We start from the raw sequence: 14,074 nt of genomic DNA, 5'->3' as shown, positions 1-14,074 counted from the left end.
GTTCGTCGCTGTTTCTGAACCGCTCAGAAACGATTTCGAGCCGTTCCTGAACTGTTAGACAACCGTCCGACAACCGTTCTCGAACCGTTCGTTGTCGTTCGTCGTCGTCAGTTAACCGTTGTTTATCATTCATCGTCGTCGTCGTCGTCGTCGACGTTCTTTAGCCGTTTGTAGCCTTTCCTGTCACCGCGTAGTTCGCACCTGTTTCTGAACCGCTCGTAATCGTTTCTGAGCTGTTTTTGAACCGTTCTTGAACCGTCCGACAATTGTTCTTGAACCGTAAGACAGCCGTCCGACAACCGTTCTTGAGTCGTTCGTTGCTGTTCGTCGCCGTCGTTAATTAACCGTTGCCTCTCTTCACTCGTCGCCGTTCGATAGTCGTTTCTGCTGAACCGTTTCTTGTCACTCATCGTCGTTCGCGAGTCGTTTCCAATCTAACGATATTCGCACGCCGAAGCGCGTTTACCGCAGTCTGTAACGCTCGCACGTCCTTCTCGAACGCGGTAAGCTTCTCGTCTGACTCTTTCCGTTGATCTCGCAAACTTTTAACGCACTGATCCACGTATAGTTTGTTAACAGCGTCACCGTCAGTCTCAGGTTGCGCTACGCGACGAATCTTGCGCGACCTTGCGTCAAAGTCCGTGGCGATGCGACACAGAGCGTTGTCGCGCACGAAATTTCTCACTAATCCGCTCCACCGATGGTACGAAATGGCATTCGTCGCGTCTTCGCTCTGCTCGAACAATCCAAATTTATTGATCGGCATTTCAACACCGATTGAACGGATCGCTGTCGCGCCATTTAATTTATAATAAGCCCAGCCTCGCGAAGTTCCTCGATGATCGACGTGATCTCGTTGTCGTGGGCATTGTTGCCAGCTTGACGCGATGCGTCGAGCAATCGCAGACGATCCACCAGCTCGTTGGGGTCGTCCCAGTGCACGTAGTCGATCTTATTGTCGCGCGAGGCGCGAATACGCCCTTTCTGGATTTTTTCGTCTTGGATTCGGTCGATATCAACGGTGAGATTACCCATAGATACTTGTATCCCCTGTTACCCTTTACTCGCTCGTGAGGATCGTGCTTGTATTTATGAGCACTCGTCGCCAACAGTATGCTCCTGTACTTTTGCCTATCGGCCTCCGTGTAGAGCTTATTATCATCGGGTATTTTTTTGAAGATCAACTCGTAAATACCGGGTGTACCGGCGTATCGTACGTCGCCGATATGAATGTTATCCGCTTTGTCCACGTAAAAACGTTTATTACCGAGCATCAATTCATTCTTGTCGAGATAAACGCCGTACACGTCGTGTGTCGTTGGATCGGCGCCCAAAACAGACGCGATGTACACTCGGCTCAGTGGACCGAAGTTATCTTCCAACGTTTCTATAAACAATTCTCGCCCCTCCGACGTTTGCAACTGCTTTTGAACGGTCGTCCCGATCGAGTCATCCGTGGTTTCGAAAACATTTTCGTTTTCGAGAAATTCGGGACTTGTACGTTGCACGGTTCGCGTCGGTGTAGAGGTTATCGGTGTAGAGGTTATCGGTAGTACTATCGAGCGTTTCGATTGATTAGATTTACGCGGTGTCGACGATGAGAGATCCGACCAGGAGTCTAATCGTTCTCTCTTTATCTTCGGTGTAGCATCCTCCTCCTCCTCGCCAGCGACGCTTTCCGGCTTCTCCTTCTTCACCGCGGTTAAGCTCGAGTTGTCGACGATCTTTTTCAGCGGCCCGATGAGAGGTTTAAAGTGCGTGTCCAACTCAATGTCCTTCTCGATCTTACCGGTCTTCAAAGCGTGAAGTTTCTTACGAATCGAATTACTCGTTTTCGCAATATCTTTCACGATCTTCTCGCGTTCGCGAATCGTCTCGCTCCCGTCGATCGCAGCCATCGCGGGAAAAAAAAAACAAAGCAGAGCGTCGATCTCTCTCTGTAACGCTAACGTTTCACCTTCGACGACGTATCGGCGACGACTGACCGCTTTTGCGGTATCGCGAACACGTTAAATCCTAAATAAAAACCTAAATAAAAAAATGTTTCAGACAAAAGTTGTTTAAATTTATTAGTAGAAAAAGATGATACAATAAAAAATAAGGGTTTTTCTTTAAAAAATTTGACTTGGGCTCAATACAGGCCCCGGACCCAAAATCTAATAAAATCGTCTACTGCGGTCTCCTTCAAACCCTTCAACTTTTATCTAAAACACTTTTCCAATAAACCAATACTTTCTGAGATAATTGGTGGAAATAATTGGCACACGAAAACGGGATGCCTGGCCAGCGTTCCCTCGGTTCGCGAGGAAACCTTTGGACGAGGGGAGTCGAGCCCGAACATGCTAAACATCGGGTGGAAAAATCTACGGCACCAAGGACGCCTAGGGGCGCAAAGAACCCCCGCAGGATGTCTGCGACAGCGCGCGCGTGATCCGCGACGCGCTCAGCCCCGATTGGTCGCGACACTACGCCTGATTACCGCGCAACCCCCAGGAAGGGGCGCGCTTTCGATTCCACATCGAGCGGACCACCGCTCAATCTCTCCTGGTTCGCCCGCCGACTCGAGCAGACGTCTCGCAATTAGAATTCTGTCGAGAAAGTTCTCGCGTATTATCGAGCATCCGGATTCCGAGCGAATGGATCATCCCCAGCGCCTGTGACGACGCTTCGGATTTCACCCGGGAATCAGCGGGACCGGTGAGGTTGCCCTCCACAGTAATTGGTGTGTAAACAGCCGCGATGAAGCCGCAGGTGCAGCGTTTTGTCTCGCCCCGACCTGCCGTCGTTATAGTTGGGTGTGATTTCGGACCGCCAATTGAAGGTTAACCTTCAAATAATGGTTAACCCCAGACAGCACAGGATATCCTATGAATGTCCGTTTTATGTCCATTTCTTGTCGGGATGTCCATGGACCTTATAAAGATATCCATATGATATACATGTGTGGACACTGTAGGAATATCCCAAAATGGACAAGTTTGTATATCCATATGCTATCTTGTATCCTTCTATGCCAATGCCATCTGCATGTAATTCCGATCCTGATCTCTTTCTGTTTCCTTCTATGGCCGGGCAGGCCGGGATCTGATGTCGATCACGTCAAAAATTATACGTTACTTATATCAAAGGTAATCCTTTTTCTTCTTTTACATCTAAAAATCGTATTGTGTGCCATTGGCTTTATATCATTATAATGATATATAAGAGTTAGATCCTTTTAACCTATTAAAATTTATATATATGCAGTTTCCACAATCAAGATCAAATAACCTCAATCATGGCATGAAACAATTAATTACTATATATGTTTACACGAGCGTTACTTCTGTAGTAACTTACGATAATTTCTCTGCGTAAACTGGGTTTTGTAGTAAACTTATAATTCACTCCGGGTAAATGAGTAAATTACTACAGAAGTAACGCTATCACGTTACCTAACCTAACCTAAACGTAGTAAATTTCGCAATTTAGTTAGAAATATTTTGTACCACAACATCTGCGTTGCTCTCTTGCTGAACAACGTCAAATACATATTAAAATGCATAAGTAGTCTAAATTTGTCTGAAAATAGATTTATATGTGTAAATTTTTATGTGTATTGTCGGTGCTTTATACAGCTAGGGTATCTCTAAAGTCTGACCCAGCGCCCTGGATCTCGGAAACAGCTTTAGATATGGAAAAATGTTTCAGATAAAAGTTGTAGGATATAAAGGGGGGCAGATGATGAAAATATGGACTTAACCTCGAATGACCTTTTCAAGGCCAAGTCAATGTGATCAAAGTTTTTTTTAAATGGAACCCCCATTTTTTATTACATATTCTTGTAGCCCTTGTTGAGACGTTTTCAAAACACTATAATGAATCTCTCTTTCATTAAGGACTTCCTGAGATATTTTAAATTTTGTTATGCTACTATCCTTTCTAAAAAAAGGCATGTTAAGTCGATACTCGCATATCTCGAAGTTTATTGTTGCCGCTTTCCGCGATGCCAATTGGTTCTCTCGCTGCGCTTACTTCATTTGCAGCTGTCATCGTATATTTTGACAGTTGTGTGTATCAAGAAGTTAATAGTGTAATAGTAATAGCATAATGTTAAAGCTAAATAGCGCGCGCGAAGCGCGCGTCTGTGGTGTCTAGTTAATATAAAATATGAAATATCTTGTAAAAAATATTCATTTCTCGATGACTTTACCTTAATATTTTTTTACATAGAATAATGAAAAGAATCGAATAATAATATTAATTTTTACATTTTGCAATATTGCAGAATTAAATATTTCTACAAAATACAATCAAATAATTTTTTTACAAAAATCGATTTCTTTTCTTATTCTGCGTATAAAAATATAAAGACATCGAAAAGTGAATACTTTACGAGATATTTCATATTTTATATTAAAAATATCATAACAAAATTTAAAATATCTCAGGAAATTCTTAATAAAAGAGAGCTTTATTATAGTGTTTTGAAAACGTCTTGACAAAAGTAAGAATATGCAATAAAAAATGGGATATTCTATTTAAGAAAACATGGATCACATTGACCTGGCCTTGAAAAAATCGCTTAAAGTCAATTCCATATTTTTATCATCTGTCCCCTTTAATATCCTACAACTTTTATCTAAAATATTTTTCCATATCTAAAGCTGTTCCTGAGGTCCAGGGGGCTGGGTCAGACTTTAGAGATACCCTGTATAATAACTATAACTATAGTTATATTTCAAATATATAATTATGTCTATATTATATTTTTTTTTCTATTTAGAAAGTGCTCTACTGTGTAAAGCAGCGGAAAATTGAAAAGAAGTTGAGCAAGCCATTAAAACTTGGCTGAGACGTGCAAAAGAAAGGGCAGGGAAAGAAGCAAAAAAAAACATATTCTTTATTGTAAACATTTGCATTTGCACATGCAATTTGTGAATTTATTTCATTTTTGCTCATTTTGAATCATTGTTTTTAAACAATGCAAAAGTGTGAATTTGGAGTAAAATTTCTAGAAAATCTGAGAATTTTTTTACAATGTTTGAGTAAACACGTCTTTATTGAAATTTCAACATTAGTTTTTATAACTATTTTGTACAAATTGCTGTTTTCTTTAATTAATTTGCAATACGCGTGTGCAATACGTTTAACAATACGTGTATGTGTGTGTGGATACATACATATATACATACATATATGTATATATTTTATATGATTTTTAAAATAAATAGATTATTTTAAAATATTTATACATTTAATTGTTTTTACCCTTTTAATGTAAATTACAATTCTGGATGTTTCCTTTTATCATGTTCATAGGACGTCCATCGGATATCCTGTGGACATCCCTTATGAAAAAGTATACTCAACTTTGATGGTTAACGCCCAAAGTTGAGTGTTAACACTAAACTTACGCCCAAATTTGAGAGTTAACACTCAAATTTGGGCGTAAGTTTAGTGTTTGTCATCAAAGTTAAGTGTCAACACTTAAATTTAGGTGTAGATTGAGTGTTGACCATTAAGGGGATCCTATAGTGGAGGCCGAACTTCCTCGACGTCGGTAATGTCAACATTTCTAATCCTGTTTTCTATGTTATATATCTATATCTGTCCTTGTCTAATAAGAGGCATCTGTCCTTGTTCGATTGCTGCGCCATCTCTCGCTACACGCAATACTGCTTATTCTATCAACCTGAATGTGTTTTTGCTTAATAAAACTTTATTAGAGAAAATCTTTTTTTCTAGGCGTTGAATCTTAGTTCTATTTACACAATATTGTTTCTACATGTTGTCCCTAGTCCGCCTGGATGTCATTTCACATATATAAACTGCAGTATTTTTGTTATTGTCATCAGATGACAGCTGTATGTGCCCAAATTAGTAAAATTTTTAATTTTTTTTGTTTCAGATATGAAATTGTGTGTCGCGGACTAGATTTTTGTGCGTACTTTAATTCTGTAAAAGGATTTTGCAATTCTGTAAAGCCAATTCAAAGATTTCTTAAAATAAAAAAATTTCGGTAACTACTGCCACTATAGGATCCCCTTAAGGTTTAGGTAAGTTGTGGGTTTAATCCTCAATGATGAGTGTATATTGAGAGTTTATTCTCAATGATAAGTGTAGGTTGGGGATTGGGCCTTAATGTTTAGTGTAGGTTGGAGATTGATCCTCATCGTTGGTTGTTGGTTTGGTGTTAACAGGGTGTTAACCTTTAATGTTCTATGTCGATTTAATCAGTGTCGCCATGATCCCTTTATCGTTGGGTGTCGTTTAAATGTTATTGTGTTAATCTTCGTTAAGTGTCAATTGACGGCTTGGTTTATTGGAAAAGTGTTTCAGATAAAAGTTGAAAGGTTTGAAGGGGGCCAATAGACGATCTTATTGGATTTTGGATCCAGGGCCTGTATTGAGCCCAATAGGGCCTAAGTCAAATTTTTTAAATAAAAACCCCTATTTTTTATTGTACCATCTTTTTCTATTAATTAATTTGAACAACTTTTGTTTAAAAAATTCCTTTATTTGCTTAATACTTTTTGAGATATTCAAGGAAAACTTGGTAACTTTTTCAATATTTAGCTTGTGATATCTTGATGATCGTTTGCCAGAGAAAAAAGTGATACAGAGGACTTTTTAACTTAATTTTATTTCAAAAATGTGCTGTTGCAATAGTATACTCCAATTTTTTTTTAATATTGTGTATGCATCTTCTTGGAGTATTTACAAATATTTAAAAAAATTGGAGTGCTATTGCAACAGCATATTCTTAAGACAAAATCAAGTCAAAAAATCCTCTATATCACTTTTTCTTCTGGCAAACAATTATCAAGATATCATAAGATATCTAAATATTTAAAAAGTTACCAAGTTTTCCTTGAATATCTCAAAAAGTATTAAGCAAAAAAAAGAATTTTTCAAACAAAAGTTGTTCAAATTAATTAATAGAGAAAGATGGTACAATAAAAAATAGGGGTTTTTATTTAAAAAATTTGACTTAGGCCCTATCCCAGCGAGAAATGACCCATCGAATCAACGTCTAATTGACGTCGAAATCATCGATATTACATCATATCGAAATAATGCTCGAAATTTGAAGCTTATTTCGATGTTTGTGCTATATGACATTTTTTAAAAGAAGAGATTATATTTGTGACATACATTCATCGCGCCAGACTGTAAACAGGCAAATTATGTATTTTCTGTTAAGACATCGATATTTCATCATTTCGATATCGATTCGAAGCTATTTTGATTTGCCTGTCAAATATATAATAACATTGCCATTATATAGCATGCAATATGAATAAAAAATTATATTGTATTGGCAGACATGGATAATGTAAATATTTTATGATTTGAGCATTATAATAATTGCGTTACAATATTAATTTTTTTAGGCTTCCATTTCCATTAAATAGTTACTTTATAACTGTAAAAGTCACAACAAAATTCCTGTTTGTAATTTGACAATTTTGAAAATTAAAATATTATATAATAGATACATTATCGGACTTCCGTTTCCGGAACGATCGAGGTGACAGGTGTGAGAGTGTGTGAGAATAAAGTGAATAGAAGGGAGAGTTGGAGGAGGCTGAGGAAGGCGAGAGTGTGCGAGAAGGGAGGAGTAAAGGTGAGTGAGCGTGGAGGAGAGAGGGGAGAGTGGTGGAGGAGTGGAAAAAGGGAGTATAGGAGGAAAGGTGACAGGGCTCAGACAAAGCGTACGGCACGAACGATAGTCGGTGTAGAGGGGCGACGAGATAGGTGAGCCGAGACGCGTGCGGAGCGCTGGGTAGGGCGAGAACAAGAGGCGATATAGAGGGGAGACTCGGCAGACGAACGGAGGTACGTGCGGTTGTGCGTGGCAGAACATAAAGTATAGCACGGGTAGAGGGAGAAGTGAGACATTGAGGAGGTAGAGATGAGCGAAGAGAGAGAAAGCGGAACGGAGATAAAGAAAGCGATAGATAAAGTAAAAGAAAAGGATAGAGTCAGAAGGGGGAGTACGGGGAGCACGGGGAGCACGGGAACCTTAGAAGAGTTTTGGAAAAGGAAGAGAGAGGATTTAGATAAAAGTGAGGGGGAAGATAAGGATACGGCTTTCAAGAGAAGCAATATGACGGCAAGGTCGCCTAAAGCGGAAACGGAGGTAGGGGAGAAAGAGTTGAGGGGGATAATTAATGAATTGAGAGAGAGTTTTAGGAGCATGAGAGAAGAGTTAAGGGAGGGTTTTAAGGAGCAAGGAAGGGAAGTAGAGAAGATAAGGAACGAGTTAAGAGTGCGAGAGGAGAAGTGGAGCGCGGAGAGAGAGGAACTTAAGAAGAGAATTGATGATTTGGAAAGAAAACTGGAAGGGATGAGAATGGAGTTTAAGGAGGGTGGGCAAGAAGGAGGAAAAGGTGCAGAAGGAAGCGCAGGACTGAGAAGGGCGGAGGGGAGTGAGGAGTCCGATTGGAAGGAAAGGGTAGAAAGGCTGGAAAGGAGGTGTGAAATGAAGGAGAGGGGAGAAAGGAAGAGAAACATTGTGATTAAAGGAGTAAAAGAGGAGGAGGGAGGAATAAAGGGGGGAATAGAGGAGGTGATGAAAAAGATAGGAGTGGAGGCTAAGATAGAGGAAATTAGAAAAATAGATGCTGGAAGGAGAGAGAAGGGAGGTATGGCAGTGGTAAGAGTAGGAAGTGAGGAGGAGAAGGCAAGAATAATAAGAAATAAGTGGAAATTGAGAGATGGAGGTATTTGGATAGAGGAAGATTTAACATGGGAAGAAAGGAGGATAAAATGGAGGGTAAATCAAATTGCTTGGAAGGCGAGAGGAGAGGGAAAAAGAGTGCGGATAGGGCAGGGAAAGGTATGGATAGAGGGGGAATGGTGGATGTGGGATGAGGTAAGAGACGTACTCAGAGATAGCAGAGGGAGGTGTTGGGAGGCAGGACAAGGGAAAGAGGAAGAAGGCAAGAGAGAGGAAGGACAAAAGCAGGGGGAATAGAAGAGGGAGAGGGAGCGGATAGGGCAGAGGGGAGAGAAGTGGAAAAAGGGAAGGAGAAGAAAGAGGATGTGGAGAAAGGAGTGGGAGAGGAGGAGAGGGAGGAGGAAGAGAGGGGAGAGAGAGAGGTGGGAAGGAGAGTATACAATGTGGCGAAAGATAAAGAGACAGAGGTCAGATGGGACGAGGAAGGGGGGAGAAGGACGGACTGGAGGGTAGTGTTCTGGAATATAGCGGGTTTGGAAAATAAAGATAAGGAATTCTGGGAGGGGCTGAAGAAGGAAGATGTGATAGTTTTGATGGAGACGTGGATAGGAGAAAAGGGTTGGGAAAGAGTAAGGGGTAGGCTGCCAAAAGGGTACGATTGGGGAGTGCAATGGGCGAAGAGGAAGAATAAAAAAGGGAGAGCGATGGGAGGGATGTTAATGGGGATGAGAAAAGGTTTAAAGGAGAAGGGAACTGAAATCGAAATAAGTAGGGAGGGACTGATAGTTGGAAAGGTAAGGATAGGTGGGGAGAGTTGGAAAATTGTAGGGGTGTATGCGAAAAAGGAGGAAATGGAAGGGATTATGCAGGAGTTAGGACAAATAATGGATAGGAAAGAGGAAGGAAGGTATACGATAATTGGGGGAGATTTTAATGCGAGGACTGGAGGAGAAGGAGGAGGTGTGGAAGAAGAAGAGCGGGGAAGGGGAGGGGAGATGGTGGGGGGAAGAAAATCGAAGGATAAGAAGACGGACAGAGAGGGGAGACTTTTGGTGAGGACCATAGAGGAGAAAGGATGGGAAATATTCAATGGGAGCATGAGAGGAGACGAGGAGGGAGAATTCACATTCACAGGAGGAAGAGGAGCAACGGTAATTGACTACGTAATAGGAGAAGGAGAAGTGAGAGAGAGGGTCATGAGCATGACGGTGGGGGATAGAGTAGACTCGGATCACCATCCCTTGGAAGTGGTGTTAAGAAGAGAGAGTGTTGAGAGAGACAGAGGAAGAGGGTGGAAGAAAAGAAGCAGGGGGGTCTGGAACGAGGAAGGAGCAAAGGTTTTCATGGAAAAAATAGGGAAAGTGGAGGAAAGGGGGGAAGAATTAAATAGAGAATGGGAGGTAATGGAATCAAGAATAGTAGAGGCGTTAAAAGGGGTAGAGGAGGAGTTGAAGGGGAGCAAGAAGGAGAAGGTGGGATGGTGGGATAAGGAGTGTAGAGAAGCGAAGAAAGAGGCGAGAAAGAAATTGAGGGAATGGAGAAAGGAAAGAGGAGAAGACAGGGCATTCAAGGAAAAAAGGAAGGAGTTTAAGGAGTTATGTAAGAGGAAGAAGGAAGAAGAGAATTTGAGATGGGAGAGGAAAGCGGAGGAGGCAAGGAGGGAGTCGGAGGTTTGGGAGATAGTAAATAAAGTGAGAAGAAAAAGGAGGGGAATTGAGGAAGGGATAGAGGAGGGAGAATGGAAAGAGCACTTTATGAAATTGCTAGGAGGAGTGGAGGGGAGGGTGAGGATGGGGAAGGAAGGTGTGAGGGAGGAAAAGGAGGGAGAGGAGGAGGGGGAGATAAGTTTAAGAGAAATGAAGAGGGTAATGAGGAAGTTAAAGGATGGAAAGGCAATGGGACGGGATGGGATACCAAGTGAGGTATGGAAGCGCGGGGGGAAGGAGTTGGAGATTTGGGCGTGGAGATTCATTAACAGGATCTGGAAGGGAGGAGGATGGCCGGAAAACTGGAAGGAGGGAATAATTGCACCAATTGTAAAGAAAGGGGAAGGAAAAAGGGTGGAGGAGTATAGAGGGGTGACAATAATGTCGTCGCTGTATAAGGTGTATACAGCAATCTTGGCAGAGAGGTTAAGAGAGGAGCTAGAGGGGAAGGGAATAGTACCGCAAAACCAAACTGGTTTCAGAAGGGGAATGGGAACAATAGATAACATTTATGTGTTGAATTACCTGGTGAACAGAAAGTTGGAGAAGAAAGGGGGAAAACTGATAGCATGTTTTGTGGATCTTAGGGCGGCGTTTGACTCGGTAGATAGAGGGGTATTAATAAAAGCAATGAGAGAAAGAGGAATAAGGGAGGGGCTGGTGAGGAGGACGGAGGAGATCCTGAGGGAGACGAAAAGTAGGGTAAGGGTGGGAAACGAAATAGGGGAAGAGTTCTGGACGGGGAGGGGGGTAAGACAGGGGTGTCCGCTGAGTCCGTTACTTTTCAACATAATGTTAGCAGATATGGAAGAGGAAATGGGCAGAGTGAAATGGGGAGGGATAAGGCTAGGAGGAAAGAGGATATATACGTTGGCGTATGCCGATGACGTAGTGTTAATTGCAGAGGATGAGGATCAAATGAGGAGTATGCTTGAAAGGTTAGAGGGATATCTAGGTAGGAAGAGGTTGGAGTTAAATGTGGAAAAAACTAAAATAATGAGATTTAAGAAAGGAGGAGGAAGGGACTGTAAGAGAAGATGGAGATGGGAAGGAAAAGAAATAGGAGAAGTAAAGGAATTTCGGTATTTAGGGTATGTGTTCCAAAGGAACGGAGGGCAGGAGGCACAGGTAAGAGAAAGGATCAAGAAGGCGGCAGCGGTGATGGGGAAGGTTTGGGGGATAGGGAAGAGAAGATTTGGGAAAGACTGGGGAAAAAGAATGTGGCTGTTTGATAGACTGGTGTGGACGGTTATGGGGTATGGAGCAGAAATATGGGGATGGAGAGAGAGGGAAGGAATGGAAAGGTTGGAGGAAAGGTATATTAGATGGGTCTTGGGAGTAGATGGAAAAACGCCGTGGTACTTAGTGAGAGAGGAGCTACAAAGGGAGAAATTAAGAGGGAGGGCGGGAATAAGCGCATGGAGATTCGAGAAGAAGTTAGAGGAGGGAAAAGGAAGTGAGCTGGCGAAGTTATGTTGGGAGGAGCTGAAGGGAAGGGAGAAGGAAGGGAGAGCAGGATCGAGCTGGGAACGGGAGAGAGAAGGGTTCTTTGAGGAAAGAGGAGTGGGGTTAAAGGAGCTTGAAAGGTTGAGAGAAGAGGGAGACGGTTGGCACCGCAAGCTAGTTGGAGGAGACAAGGAGACGCAAAGGAAAGAGAGATGGGAGAAGATCGAGAAATCGGATTACAATAGGTGGTACAAGGTAATAAAGGGAGAGGGTATCCCAGGATATCTGAAGAAGGGATGGGGAGAGAGCATATGGAGAAGGGTGGCGAGGTTTAGGTTAGGGAGTGAGATGAGAGAGAGCAGGTACTGGGAGGGGGAAGAGAGGAAGAAATGTAGGATGTGTGAATATAGGAAAGAAACGTGGGAGCATGTGTGGGAGGAATGTAGAAGATGGAATTCAGGAGGAGGAAGTTGGCAGGAAGCGGTGGGTTGGGTTTTGGGTGAGGAAGGGGGAGGAGAGGAATGGATGATGGAAATAGAGAGGGAAAGAAGGGAAGGGAAAGGGGAGTCGGAGGAGTAAGGAGAAGGATTATGGGAGGAGAGAAAGGGAGAAGGAAGAGACAGACAAGGGAAGGAGGAGGGAGAGGAAAGTAGAATAAAGGAGAGGAGAGCAATATGCGGAAGGGATGAAGGTGAAGGCGGAGGAGCTTCTGAGGGATCCGGACGAGAACAAGGAGGAGCCGAGGCAGGAAGGATGGAAGTAGACGGACGTAGAACCGGAGGAAGCAGAGGAAGACAAACAGAGGGGGAAAGGAAGAGGGGGAGGGAGAGGGAAATTAGGCAAATTGTAAGGTCGCATAAGGCCAGGGCGCGAAGGGGAGTTTGTGTAAGAGGTTTGGGTACGTTCCTTACAAAAACGCCTTGTAAGCCCTACGGGGATATACAATAAATTTATCTATCTATACATTATCAGTAATACATCCGCTCATTTATTAAACAAGAAGTTAAATTAAGCAACTAATTAAATTATTAACCTTTGTTGTGCACACCTCTTCGAAATTACGTATTATGCACAGGGGGTATGTCATACCCCAGTCACTTAAAACGTTTATTACAGACGTACAATTCGTTATTTTGACTCAAACAAAATTGCTGGCTATTGTTCAAAGCTTCCAAAATAAGGTCTAGTAGGTTTCATTAATATTTTGCAACATAAAAGAATTATAAATGATATGTTAACTAAAAAAACCGAAAAATGGACTTTTTTAACTAAAAAATGCATAAAAAATTCAATGTTTAATATTTTTTAATAATTTTTGCGGGATTACTTTCTTGAAATACTACACTTTTAAGGAAAAATATTAGTTTATAGCGGAGTTGAAAAAAGTATATTTATTTTGTTATATGAAGTCACGCGTTTTAAAAAAAAATGAGAGCCAAGAGCAGACTAAAGCCGGGCGGGCAAAACTATGTATAGGATCTTGAAGTGTTATTCCTAGACTACAGGTAGATGGCAGCACAGGTCCCGATTCGCATTGTACGTATTAGAAAAACGCGTTTGAAAATACGCTGGGGTATCTCCTACCCCCGGTGCACAACAAAGGTTAATATTAAATATTAATACAATAAGATATTTGTATTTACATTTATCAAAATAAAAAATAAGTTTAATTATGAAAGTAAATATTAATAATTGGACTTATTAAAAATTAAATAATTTGTTCAGATATTGCGCTCGAATTCTTTTCGCGTTTTACAACGCCCGATCGTTTCACATTAGATGGCGCGACGCGCGAGTCGCCACTCTCAAAGAACCCCCGCCTCCTTCTTCACTCGTTAGGTGTCATGACCGCACTTGCTTGCGTTTCTTCGAACGTGTCGAGTCCGTTACCTCTTTCTTGACGGATTGATCGTTGCGGCGCGTGTTCTGGAGACCAACCGAGCGAGAGTCGGATCACCAGGGAGAGCTCACCGCCAGGAAAGGGAGAGCTGCGGCAGCTAGCGTCCGAGAGGGAGGATCGAGGCGAGGAGTTAGGTTCAGCGAGCGGAGCTCTTAAGAGATTCTCATTGGGACGCCATATTTGTTACTTTCATTTGAGGGTTCATATTTTTAGGGTTTATACCGTCATTTTTAAGGATTAACCATTAATTGAAGGTTAACTATCATTTGAAGGTTAACCATCATTCAAAGAAAAACCCTTAAAGTTGGGTGTGATTTCGGACCGCCTATTGAAGATTAACCTTCAAATGATGGTTAA

The sequence above is a fragment of the Temnothorax nylanderi genome, unplaced genomic scaffold (assembly GCF_030848795.1).
Source record: "Temnothorax nylanderi isolate EJ_2023f unplaced genomic scaffold, tnyl_v1.0 TNYL_tig0861_pilon, whole genome shotgun sequence".
NCBI classification, from domain to species: domain Eukaryota; kingdom Metazoa; phylum Arthropoda; class Insecta; order Hymenoptera; family Formicidae; genus Temnothorax; species Temnothorax nylanderi.
Note: the sequence above shows the minus strand (reverse complement) of the source record.